This window comes from Telopea speciosissima, chromosome 4 (assembly GCF_018873765.1).
Source record: "Telopea speciosissima isolate NSW1024214 ecotype Mountain lineage chromosome 4, Tspe_v1, whole genome shotgun sequence".
NCBI classification, from domain to species: domain Eukaryota; kingdom Viridiplantae; phylum Streptophyta; class Magnoliopsida; order Proteales; family Proteaceae; genus Telopea; species Telopea speciosissima.
In genome coordinates this window covers 48,085,341-48,099,444 of record NC_057919.1, presented here as the reverse complement: position 1 = coordinate 48,099,444, position 14,104 = coordinate 48,085,341, and the positions used below count along the sequence as shown (strand labels likewise).

General features: G+C 42.9%; 1 long non-coding RNA gene across 1 annotated transcript in view; it reads left to right on the top strand.

The window, feature by feature from the left end:
* The first annotated feature begins 305 nt into the window (after positions 1-305).
* LOC122660046 overlaps positions 306-14,104 on the top strand; it is a 32,818-nt gene continuing 19,019 nt past the window's right edge. Inside the window, exon 1 of the long non-coding RNA XR_006332606.1 lies at positions 306-316. This is a non-coding gene — a long non-coding RNA (uncharacterized LOC122660046). The remainder of the gene's footprint in view (positions 317-14,104) is intronic.

Sequence of the window (14,104 nt, the reverse complement as noted above, 5' to 3'; positions counted from 1 at the left end):
GTTGGACTGCCTGTCCTGGCAATATGGTCTTGACTTTATAGGGTCCACTCCAATTGGGTCAGAACTTTCCTCTTGGGTCATGAATTGGAGCCCGCTACTCTCTAAGGACCAAATCTCCTTCTTCAATGCTTCGAGTGCGGACACCCTTATTGAATGCCCTAGCCATTCTTTGCTAATATTTCTTAAGATTGTCCACGGCCTTCATCCTTTTCTCATCTAGGAGATTGAGCTCTTCATATCTAGCCCTTACCCATTCCCCCTTCTGGCAATTGACTATCGAGTAAGACTCGAAGAGAAGGGATTTGAATTTCTATTGGTAATACAGCTTCCGTCTCGTATACCAGAGAATACGGGGTAGCTCCGGTAGAGGTTCGGATAGACGTCTGATATGCCCATAAGGCCAGTGGAAGCTTCTCTGCCCAGTCATTGTGTGTATCTGCCATCTTTTGCAATATGACCTTCATATTTTTATTGGCTGCTTCCACCGCTCCATTAGTCTGTGGCCGATAAGTAGTAGACTTATGCCTCTTAATGCCAAATCGGTTACAGAGTTCTTCCACTTTTCCCCTGAAATACAAGCCTTAATCTGAAATCAATTATTACGGCAAACCGTATCTACAGATGAGATTCTCTTTTATGAATTTTGCCGCCTTGGCGGAAGTTAAAACTGCATAAGATTGAGCCTCCACCCATTTTGTGAAATAGTCGATGGCGACTAACACAAATTGGTGTCCATTTGAAGCCTTTGGAGTTATTTTACCAACTACATCAATTCCCCAGGTAGAAAATGGCCAAGGGGCATTTAATGAGTGCAAATCTATCGGAGGAATATGAATGATGTTGGAAAATATCTAGCATTTATGACATCGCCTTACGAAGGCAGCACACTCAGCTTCCATAGTGACCCAATAGTATCCCATCCTGAGAATTTTCTTGGCCAACATCCTTGCATTCATGTGTGGTCCACATATTCCTTGATGGATTTCTTCCATAATGATTTGAGCCTGATCCTCATCTACACATAATAGTTGGATACCATCATAAGACCTCTTATACAACAAATTTCCTTGGAGGATGAATTGAGTAGCATATTTTCGCAAATGCCTCTTCTCTTTTTTTGAAAACTCTTTAGGGTACCTCCTTTCCTTGATGTAGTCGACCGCTAGAGCATACCAAGACTTTCCATCCTTGGTGAGTACATTGACTGGTTCTCCATATGTTGGGCGGGTCCTTCTTTCTATCAGGAAGGGTTGGATCTTGTCCCAAATATCACATTCTACCATAGACGCCAAAGTGGCTAAAGCATCGGCAAACCGATTGCTATCCCTGGGTAGATACTCAAAAGAAACTTCCTTGAAGCATTGAGTCAGTTGTTCCAGATAAACTTGGTAGGGCTTCAGCTTCTCGTCCTTAGTCTTCCACTTTCCTTGTGTTTAACAGATCACAATGGAGAAATCTCCGTAAACTTTAATTTTGTCAACCCCTACAGACAGAGCCATTTCTAACCCAATAGCACAATCTTCATACTCTGCTACGTTATTAATACAACTAAATTCTAATCTAAAGGCCATCGACAAGTAAAAATCCTCTGAGGTTATCAATAATACCCCTGCGCCAAATCCTTTTTGATTGGCAGCTCCATCAAAGTACAATTGCCACTCTTTAGTCGGTTCGGCTTCTATGGAGTGCAAATCTTCATCTGGGAAGAGGTCCTCTGTTGCTCGGGAATTATCCTCTGAGGGAAATGCTACTAGATGGTCGAAGATTGCCCGCCCTTTCACAGACTTTTGATTGACATAAGTTATGTCGAATTCTGATAATAACAATAACCACCTAGCCATTCTCCCTGTCAATGCTGGTTTCTCGAAGAGGTACTTAATTGGATCCATTCGAGAGATCAACCTGACGGGATGTGGCACCATGTAATGCATCAGACGCTTAGTTACCCAAATCAGAGATTTGCATGTCTTCTTTACTGGAGCATATCGAGTTTCATACTCGAGGAACTTCCTACTTACATAGTAGATTGCGTGCTCTTCTCCATCCGCCTTGCCAACTTGGGCCATCATTGATCCGACCGCTGTTTCTCCTACTGACAAATATAGGAGCAAAGGTTCACCGAACACTGGAGGGACAAGTATAGGAGGAGAAAGTAGATACTCTTTGATTTTCATAAAGGCATCTTGGCATTTCTCATTCCATTCTTTCGGCTCTTTCTTCCTTAGGAGTTTGAAGATAGGTTCACAAGTGGATGTCAACCGAGATATGAATCTACTGATGTACTGGATACGGCCCAAAAACCCTCGTACCCCTTTTTCTGTCCGGGGTAGTGGCATTTCCGTGATGGCTTTTATCTTGTCAGGGTCTACTTCTATCCCTCTTTTGCTGACAAGGAACCCCAGTAATTTTCCTGCTTTGGCCCCAAACACACACTTCTGAGGGTTCAGTCTTAGCTTGTATTCTTTGATTCTTTCAAAAAATTTTCTGAGAGCTGTAAAATGGCCTTGTCGGTCAATAGATTTGACTATCATATCAATGACATATACCTCTACTTCTTTGTGTATCATGTCATGTAGGATAGCCGCGGCCGCTCTTTGATATGTTGCCCCAGCATTTTTCAACCCAAAAGGCATTACTTTGTAACAAAATGTGGCCCAGGGTGTAGTGAAGGTAGTTTTCTCTCTGTCCTTCGGGCACATACTAATTTGGTTATATCCTGAGAAACCATCCATGAAAGATAGTAGAGCATGGCCTGCAGTGTTGTCTACCAAAATGTTAATGTGGGGTAACGGAAAATCATCCTTCGGGCTGACCCTGTTTAGGTCACGAAAATCCACACACATTCTGACATTTCCGTCTTTCTTAGGGACTGGGACAATATTGGATAACAATTGAGGGTACTGGGTTACTTGGAGAAATCCTGCATTCCATTGTTTGATGACTTCTTCCCTGATCTTCTCACTCCATTCCGGCCGCATCCTTCTTAACTTCTGCTTGACTGGGTGAGCCTCCGGATATGTTGGTAGTTCATATTGCACAATCTTTGGATCGATGCCAAGTATATCCTTGTAGGACCAGGTGAAGACTTCCTTAAATTCCTTGAGGAGAGAGATCATTTGGGATGCTTAGTCATTGTTGAGAGAAACACCAATTTTGATCATTCGAGGGCATTGATTGGTCCCTATATTTATGGGGTGGGTGCCCTCTCAGACGGGTTGAGCTCTTCTTTACTCCAATTGTTTAAACAGATTACTATGCTCTAGGACATTATCATCATCAGAAGAATAGGAAGAAGAAGAAGAAACATACTCAGAATCAGCAATTTCATTCATGATAAGGGGAAGAGTACAAACAGACCCAATGGACTGGGCATTTCCACAGGACTCAAATACAGACTCAGAGACAGACTTAGACAGGATTATGCTAGAGCTGGTTACAACTTCAGACTCATAAACATGGAGATCTTCCATCATTCTTGCCCAATTCGCTATGGATCCTTAGAGATGTTGTATTAGAAGATGTGGTGCCGGTCCTTCTTCCTCTTCTTCAATGATCACCGCCACTTGAAATAGCTCGTCGATCCCTTGATTCCCTATGACTTCCTTCTTACTGGCTTGATCCAATTCCATGGCTATCCAGTCCACTTCATTCTTAAAGAATATTTCAAGTTCTGGTAGACGTTCGCCCTGCTTTTGATTGAACCATGGTTCTTGATTTCCACAGTAAGGGAAGTCTTCTCCCTCTTTCACGAAGTACCCATTCAGAGTCTTGAAGTATGGCATGCCATTCGCTGCATTGTCCCTCTGTCCTATGGTTTTCTTCCTTGGGTCCTTCAGGTTAAACCTTAATCCACAACGGTTGGCATTGGCTGGTATCTCCGGGAATGCCAATACCCCCTATTGGTTCTTTCCCAATCCTAATCTAGAAAAATATTTCATCTTTTTCATGATCTTTACAGAGGCCTCACTCCACATTGTCGGGAATTTCCCTAGATTCTGATCTTCTTCACTTGCAGAGGTAGTACAAATGTGGTCGATTTCAAACCCACCCAGTTATACCTCCTGCGAGGATGAACCACCTACTTTAATATTGGCTAAAGTGTGCACCATTTTTGGGTCTCCAAAAATGGTAATCACTTTCTGGTCATACATGAACTTCAGCTTTTGACGAAGACTTAATGCTAGGGCTCCTGTTGAATGCAGCCATGGTCTTCCGAGCAACATATTAAAGGATGCTTGAATGTCAATGACTTGGAAGTCTATGGTAAAGCAGGCTGGTCCAATTTTGATGCTGGTGGTAAGAATCCCAATTACCTCCCTCCTGGAATTATCGTATGCCCTGATGGTTTGACTGGATTACTTCATCTTGTCTAGAGATAAACCCATGCATCTGACTGCTTTGAGGGGCATTACATTGAGGGTGGACCCATTGTCTATCAGAATCTGGGGGACCTGATTCTTGTTACATTCCACAATAATATAGAGTGCCCAATTGTGATTCTTTCCTCCCGGGGGTAAATCCTCTTCTAAGAAAAAGAGTGGCTGAATGGCATAAGTAGCCCCACTATGTGAGATAATTCCTCAGGCCCCATTTCTATGGGCACTTGAACCTTGGTAAGAGCTTTCAAAACAGCTTCTCGGTGGGTTAGTGACGCCATTAATAATCCCCAGATTGAGATGTTAGCTTGGGCCTTCTTCAATTGGTCTAGTATTCGGTTTTCTGGCTCAACAACTGCCATCGATTGTCTAGACTGACATTTTTCCACTGTCAACTCTTAATTCTTGAAGTTTTGGCCACTCTTGGTTTCTGCCACCTCTGACTCTCTTTCTTTGATGACCAACTGAACTGGGCAAGAGTCTCCATCTTCTTCGTCACTATAAGTGATGATAAGAGGACCCTTGGGACAAATTCGGGTTTTACCTCCTTCATCAGACAAGGCCACAATAGACTTCCGAGCGTGATTTAGGATTCCTGATAAGGTTTCTTGCTTTTCAACAACCTGCTAGACTGTATGGGATTCTTCTGGTATCAATTAGCTAATGGCATGAAGGGCTTCCAAAGCCGCTTGGTACATCTTTCTTGCTTCCGCCAATGACTTATAGAAGTTACGATCCTTCTTTTCTCCTTGAGAAACTAAACTTTCGGACCTCTCTTCCGGGCTTGAAATAACTGGGTGGATATTCCCTGTTGGGTCATTTACTGCTCCTCCCTCATTGACATGACACATATAGAAATCATCATGTGCTCTTGCCCACGCACGGTATTCTCTGTTACCCTGATACAGAGATGGGGGGGAGTCCCACATAGGTCTTGTGCCAGGGCTAAAGTTAGCTTTATAGAGTTTTTCAATTGATGAATTGCTTGAGGGAGCACCCATTGTTCTTTAACAGGTTCCAGTTGTTGAAGCTCTTCTTGGTACTTATCATCCAAGACCACCATTCTCATGAGCATTTCTTGGATTTTATCCACATCCCGGTGGATCTTGTTCACCTGGAATGATAATTCCCATGGTGCGGGTCCGTAAATGTTCTCATACTTCTCCAGACGCGTCCTTGGTTGCCAAGGTTCCCCATCCTCTGTTTCTTCTTCCCCTTCGGACCCTTCATCATCGAATTCTTCTGATGTAGATTCTTGCTCACTTCCATCTTTTTTGGATGATTATTCTTCTAACGGTTCTTCCCCTTCATCATCAATGTCCATGGGAAAGATACCTCTGGTGGGGTCATTCTAAAATTCCCCGAGGCCGATATCATTGATCCATACGTCCTATGTTTCACTTCTTCGGGGTAGATCCGGATAGGAGAATGAATCCGAATACAAGACCAGGTCTTCTGGAGGAGTTTCGAACAGATCACAGGCCAAAGCATTGACTAACCAAGTCATATTTTTCAGCCCATGGAGGGTCCGAGCGAGTACATCGCTCTCATTTGGCATCACCAAGCTCTCACAACGTGCTGCGAAGTTACTACACACTAGATCCGGGAATAGAGAAGTAGCCTTGTACAGGATCTCTTGAATATTGGTGGAAACATCGAGTATATCTGCAACCTGGTAGAAGGCGCTCATGCTTCAACGCTCGAAATCTTCTCTGGACACCGTCCAATTGCTTCTGGGGACCTTTGGAGATGATATCTCCTCGTCATCTCTACTTTCATCCTCATCTGATGATATGAGTTGGATAAGGCCGGTAGGATCATTATTATCATCGCTTTCGATGTTATTTACCCAATCCATCGCTTCTATTCCTTTGTCCTCCATCGTTGGACTTTGCTCAGCATACTCTATCCATCCCTCGTGGATTTCTTGGTCGTCCACCTTATTTGAGCTATCGTAGTATCTCCCCCTATATTGATAAGAGAGACTTTTTCTGTTAGAACTTGACCAATAGCTAGTGCTGAGACTGCTTTAAGGAGCTGAGGTGTGACTCTAGTGATTTCATTCCCTTCTTCTTCTTCAGGAACCAGGTGACATATTTCGGATGATGAGAAATCATACTTGCACAATGGCATCATTGTCTCGAGACCTTCTAATCCATACTCCAAGAAATCCAACTTTCGAAGCCGGTTGATGGATGCTATACCTCTGCCTTGATCACATGATTGCCCGCCTGTTTGGATAATCCCATCATAGTTGGTCCAGGCATAGTAAATGCAAACCTACATCCTTTCTGCTCGTGTTTACCGTGACTGCTCATCTCTTCCTAAATACCACAGGATGGGCTGGATCAATGTAGTAGGATCTTGGAATGGTGTCTCTTCCTGCAACATGTTTATTGACCCCGTAGATGACTCTGGAGAATAGGTCCCCTTCATCAGTGGTTACGAGATTTTCCATGCAGGTATCTGGTACTCTACCCAGGTGGCACCTTCTGACTTTGGATGATAGAAAGGGGAATCGGGCCGATCCCCTTCCTGAGACATCTCTTGTTGAATCTATGGTTCTTTTTCCTCCTTAAGTCTCTTGGTCAACATTGCAATATAGACATGTGCCTTCATTAGCTTCCTCTTCCCGACTGGATGAATCAAAGTGGTAGGATCTACTTGCTTGGCATCCTCTTGAAGCATGTTTACTCCATGGTTGGGCAGAGGATTTATTGTGACATTTGGCGGCTGCTTCTTCTGAAGTTCAATTTTGCCCTCGTCAATCAAGTCATGGATTGCATGCATAAGAGATAGACATCTATCCGTATGATGGCCTTGTTGGTCGTGGTAATGACAGTACAAATTGGGCTTATACCAGGTAGGTGGATTGTTTAAATCCACAGGCCTAGGAAGAACTGAATTGATCATTCCCTGCTTCTTGAGCTTGGTGAATAACAACGACGGTGTCATTCCTTCAAAGTTGAAATTCCTCCTAGATGCTTCAGATTCAATTTGGATCAAAGGAGGGGTGGATCCTGCGGCTACCACCTGGACTTCTGTTGCCTGGCTGCTTGTCCTTGCAGTATTTCCTCCCTTGGCTCTTGAGTTTTTCCTCACCGAATAGCTTCCTGATGCTTCACGAGTCATACCCTGATTCTACCTTTCTTTAAAGATCTTGTCTTCAATCTTTTTCCCAATCGTCATAAGAGCATCAAATGTTTTGATGTGCTGGTAGTATATCTTCTCACGGGACTCCCCGTATAGATTTTCTAACAATATCTCGTCCTGCTCCTCCTCAGTAGGGCGGTTCCACATCTTCGCAGCCTTCTCTCTGAACCTCATGATGTAATTTGAAAACTCTTCACTTGGTTCTTGCCTCAAGGTTTCCAATCCTCTTCGAGTAATATCCATCTCGATGTTGTATGAATATTGCTTAGTGAAGGCTTTAACCACAGAGGCCCATGATTGGGTTTGAGTGTGATCAAGCTGGGTTAACCACCTCAAAGCAGATCCGGCCAAAGAATACAAGAACGCCTGTCCCATTTGGTTTTTAGAAAGTCCCCATGATCTGGCAATGGTGGCAAAAATCTTGAGATGAGCCCTAGGATCTCCCGATCCGTCGAACTTATCGAATTTCCACTTGAAATCTTCCGGGATTTTCCCTTCGGGAAAGAACACCAGGTCTTCTTCATCTTTTTCTTTGACTTTGCCCTTAACAACCACTTCTAATTCGGCTACTTTTTCTCTCATTTTCTTCTCCCTTTCAGTCTCAGGAGGGTCCATATGGTGGCTATCTTCCCCTTCTTCTACTGGTATGATGATTGGAGTCTTGAGAGTTGAGGGGTTAGTTTTTTGGACTTCTTGCTCTGCTGGTCCAGCTATGGATCCACCCTTAGATAGTTCATTGATCGATTGAACTAGTTGTGCCATGAGTTACCGCATTTCGACCATGTCTACTTGCAGCCTATCCACTCGATCTTCGACGTGACTTTCAGACAAGTGACCCTCCGGAGGATTCATGTTACTCACAAGTGATATCTCAGAAGATGGACTAGAAGAATGAGAAGGAATCAGGGATCTTAAGAAGAATGGTGGGCTGGCTCGAGTCAGCCTTCCACCGCGTCGAATCCAGATGGGCAAGGACGGAATTGTGCTTCTACGAAAAGGAGAAGAATAGTCTAGTTCAGGTCCTAAGAAGGAATAAATCTTATTCAACAATCCTTTTTTTTTCTTGTTTTAATTTCCTTCTTTCTTTTTTTTTTGTTATTATTTTATTTTATTTTTTATATTTCATCATATTTTTTTATTTTTTATGACATTTTTTTTATTTTGTTTGGCTCAAGTAATTGGAACCATCATCAGAGTTCCGGTTGGGCTTCTCTGAATGTGGGCTTCAAATGCCGTCATTGCCCAAGCATGTCTGAACACAATAAAGAAAACAAATAAAAGAAAGATCCTAATTACCGGGTTATTGACGATTATGTCTGGAATGAAAGTGAGATGCCCTTATTTTGAGGGACATGTAAGGTTCCATCATATGGAAGTGAGCTTCCATTCTTCTTCGAGGGACCATCGTGGGACTATGGAATTTCTTACCATCGGTGGCATCTTATATCAAAGCCAGGTTAATCGTCAAATGACCCTAAAACTCGGTCTCTCTCTTACAGCTAACAAAGGTTAGTTTGTGTCGTACCCTAGTTATATATGGTCTATTTTCCTACATGATGCATGTAATAGGTAGGCTTTCGTAGGACAGAACAAGGTCACCCTTGACATAACCGATATACCTATCGCTCGTGGTCGCGAATTGTAGGCACATGGTTCTTTTGATATACTTGGAGAATAAGTCATACAAACTCAGAGTAATCGAGCTAGTGCCTTTTTTGAGTGGCAAAGCACTCCACAGCACATTAGTGAATACCCTCGCTAGTGATTCTAAACTCGTACAGTAAATATCAAGGGCTATAGCTTCGCCGCGAATTACCCATGACTACTCATGGGGTCCAACGACTAACAACGGGGGTAAGAGGGGTTCCCATACAGTGTATGTGTGCAAGAAAGTGGTACAGGAAGCAGCTATCATCCGATCTCAGAGCACTTAGTATGACGTGCCTCACCTCCCCGGGGGTAAAGGCATGACAGGGAGTACCCTCGCCATTTGATTTCACTTCGAGCAGTATGCATGATGCGGTTATCACACATAGGGGTTAGCCAGACAAACATATTATGGTATTTATTTATTTTTTTTGTATTTTGTTTTGTACATTTTTTTTTCTTCTTTTTTTATTTTATATATATATATATATTTTAATTTTTTTTTTACATAAAAGTTTGGAGAGAACATTTTGTCATTTATTAATAGCACCTATTTAGAAGTTTGACCTCGGGTGGACGTTTGTCCACCTATCCCCAGTGGAGTCGCTACTGTAAGTACCGTGGTACCTTCGAACGAGGGTTCCTCTGCCCTCCTGTATATATGGCGACATAGGGTTTGGTATTGTATATATGGATATGGATATGGATAATATTGTCCATGTACAATATTGATAAATAGGGGAGTGGGATCATGTATTAAAATATGCTAATATAATGTGAAGTCGCCACCTAGGGTTAGGGCCTAGGACCCATTAAGTGTAGCCCTATCCATTGTGAACGGGATCGGGCTACGTGACTTCATATGATCTGACCAGAGGTTTGGGTAAGGGGTCAGGTTACGAGTGTGGGAAGGTGTTAGGCACCCACCTCGCCCGTCTCTCTATATTAGATGCTACATAAGGACGAATGTTCTCTCTCTTTTATTACGGGGATGGGGGATAATATGAACTACATTCAGATGCTATGAATTGAACTAAAACATAATAAATTACGTTACATATATGGACAATACGAATGGACTACATTGAATCAACAAGAATGCAGTTATTATACCTATATGGTTGTATTCCCCTGGCTCAGGGGAGATAGACGAATGGACCGACGCCGATTCCTTTCTGGGCAGAGTAACGGCTCTTTCAAGTGATTTGAAGAGGAGTAAACAGACGAAATAATGTCTGTAATAAAAGGGTTTTGATTGTTAGCCACACACTGATGGGATAACAATGCCTAGGAGCAAAGACGCTCTATACTCAGAGGGATAACCGAAGGATCTATCCACAACCAAGAAAACTTCACTCACTCATACTCTTATGAGAGAAGGAGGAGAAATGAGGGTGAAAAGGGAGAAAAAGAGGGTAGGAATTACTTGGGGAGGGTCTCTCCACCCAAAATTCCTTTTAAAATGTGGGAGAGGACCCTCCTATTTATAGGGAGGGACCCCCTCTCTCTCCTGGCCAGATAAGTCCTCCACGGCACCGTGGGGGACTTTTCCACGGCACCGTGGGTGACGTCAACAAACTGATGTCACACCCCCTTATGGCACCGTGGAAATCCGGTACACATCCCCATGGTGCCGTGTGAAGGCGCCCACGGCGCCGTGGGAAGGAGTCCACGGTGCCGTGGGGGCACAATGCCATTTTTCCTTGTTTTTTGGTCTAAAATGGGCCATTTTATGCTCAGCATGGTTCTTGGTCTTATGGGTCAGGTATCTTGGGTCTAGAAAGAGGGAGAATGTGTCATCCATCGTCCATGTGCCGTTGTCATCATTGCCAATTAGGGGGTGACAAAAATCAGTGTCTACACTTACACTTTGGCAAAGCAAACTCGAAGCATTTTTCCCATTTCGGACAATAGAAACTTGCATCCTTTTGGTTTGATATATGCTGATGTATGGGGCCTGTCCATTGTGTGTCTAGCTCTGGATTTCGGTGGTTTGTCACTTTCATTAATTGTTTTAGTCGGACGACTTAGGTATATTTGATGCATAGTAACAGTGATGTCTTTACATGTTTCACTTTATTTCATAAGATGGTCGAGACACAGTTCGATGCCACGGTCAAGATTCTCAGGTCCGATAATGGAAAGGAGTACATGGACAATGCCTTTCGGTCTTATTTGGACAGCTATGGGATCAATCACCAAACCTCTTGCGTTGACACTCCTGCTCAAAATGGGGTGGCTGAACGCAAGAACCACCATCTTCTGGAGGTTGCTTGTTCTCTTATGTTCACTATGGTTGTTCCTCCTTGCTTTTGGGTTGATGATGTTCTTACAGCTACATATCTTATCAATCAGCTTCCCTCCCGTGCTTTGGATGGTCGGTGCCCCTTTGATGTGCTCTGTGGGAAATCAACCTTTGTTGTGTCTCCCAAAGTCTTTGGCTATGTCGTGTTTGCCAGGAATTATCATGTACAGGGAAAATTTGATCCCAAGGGACTGCGATGCATATTTCTTGGTTATTCTGCTACCCAGAAAGGATATAAATGTTATCATCCTCCAACTCGGAAAGCGTTTGTCACTATGGATGTAGTGTTCTGGGAGTCTGAAGCTTACTTTAAATAGCCGAAACCTCTGCAGGGGGAGATTATAAGTGGTGAAGAGGTCCCGCTGATTGCTCCTCTAGACATTGAAATACCTACTATAGAGGATACCTCTGTTGAATTCGAAGAAGGGGTTACTAGTCAAGAACAAGAAGTGGGACAGCTACAACAAGAAAAAATTGTGTACACTCGGGGAACTGATTTTCCTCTAGATGGCCCTCTATACAAAGAACCACCACCACTGATCCTACTCAATCGGCATCTGCTCTTGCTCCAAGTCTTGCTCCTAGTCAGATTTCTGGTAAGCCCCCTATTGATCCCAGTCTTGATTTACCCATTGCTATTTAGAAATCAAAGAGAAGTTGTACATTGCATCCTATTTCCAACTTTGTGTCATATAACTCACTAACTCCTACTTTCCATGCCTTCATAGCTACTTTATCCTCTGTTTCCGTCCTTAAGAACTGGTAGGAGGCTATAGCCAAACATAAATCGAAGGATGCAATGAATGAAGAGATGCATACCCTTGAAAAAAATCAGACCTGGGATTTGGTGAGTCCTCCACCTAGAAAAAGACCTGTTGGTTGCAAATGGATCTTTGTAGTGAAGCACAAGGCTGATGGCTCAGTAGAGAGATATAAGGCGAGGCTTGTTACAAAAGGGTTTAATCAAACCCAAGGTATTGACTACCAAAAGACCTTTGCTCCTATAGCAAAGATGAACACTGTACGGGTTATTATCTCTTATGCTGTGAATCGAGGATGGGAACTCCAGCAACTTTATGTGAAGAATGCCTTCTTGCATGGAGATCTGGAAGAAAATGTCTACATGGAGATACCTCCTGGTTTTACTTCTTTAAAAACTCAGGGAAAGGTATGTAAACTGAAGAAGACCCTCTATGGTCTGAAATAGTCACCTAGGGCTTGGTTTGGCCGGTTCCATAAGGCTATGATTGCTTATGGGTACAAGCAGAGCAATGTTGATCATACGTTGTTTGTGAAGAAGGTAGGACAGCAAGTGACAATGATGATTGTCTATGTTGATGATATAGTGATCACAGGCAGTGATCCACAAGAAATACAGAAGTTGAAGGCTTATTTGGGCATTGAGTTTGAAGTCAAGGAATTGGGTAGATTAAGGTATTTCTTAGGGATTGAGGTTGCCTATTCAACTAAGGGCATATCTCTCTCTCAAAGGAAATATACCTTAGATTTGTTACAAGAGACAGGGATGTTTGGGTGTAAACCAGTAGATACCCCCCTTGAGCCCAACACACATTTGAAGAGTAAGGATGGTGACCCAGTGGACAAGGGCAGTTATCAGAGGTTAGTTAGCTGATTGATCTACCTCTCACATACTCGGCCGGATATCACATTTGATGTAAGCCTTGTCAGTCAATACATGTATGATCCTCACTCTTCTCACTTAGAAGCAATGTATAGAATTCTCCGTTACCTTAAGTCATCTCCTGGTAAAGGAATCTTATTCTCTCCTCATAGCCACCTCCGGATAGAAGCATACACTGATGCAGATTGGGCTGGTAGTCCTGATGATAGCAAATCCACATCCGGGTATTGCACATTTGTTAGAGGAAACCTAACTACTTGGAGAAGCAAAAAGTAAGCTGTTATAGCTTGATCTACTGCTGAAGCTGAGTTCCGAGCTATAGCCCAGGGTATTTGTGAACTTCTTTGGCTCAAGGGGCTGCTTCAAGATTTGGGGATGGTTACTGATCTTCCTATGCGACTCTACTATGATAGTAAGTCCGCAATCAGCATTGCACACTATCCGGTTCAACATGATCGTACCAAACATGTTGAGATTGATTGGCATTTTATCAAAGAAAAGTTGGAACAAGGGCTAATCTGTATCCCATTTATTCAGTCTAGTGATCAGCTGGCTGATATCCTCACCAAAGGAATCAGTCCTAAGTTATTTTTTCCTATAATTAGCAAGTTGGGCATGTTTGATATGTATGCACCAACTTGAGGGGGAGTGTTGTAATATGGGTTTTAGTCCCACATTACTTAGTTATATTCTTGTCATATGATTTCAATATTATAAATAAAGGCTGGGTTGTGATCACTTGGATCGAGCCAGTATTCACAGAATTCCACACAAACATTTGAAGAAGAAGAATAGGAAAGAAAGAAGTGAATATGATGCATGGAGAAATTACCTCAAAAGGTTCTTTTCCAGATCTTCTATGAGCTTTCATGTCTCCGTATCAACCCATCTAATTCTCTTTATTCTTCGTTGGGGTCTCAGAGCTGGACAAAGTTGCTCTCTTAGAGAAATTAGGTTTCCAAGAGGGCAGCTGCTAGTCAA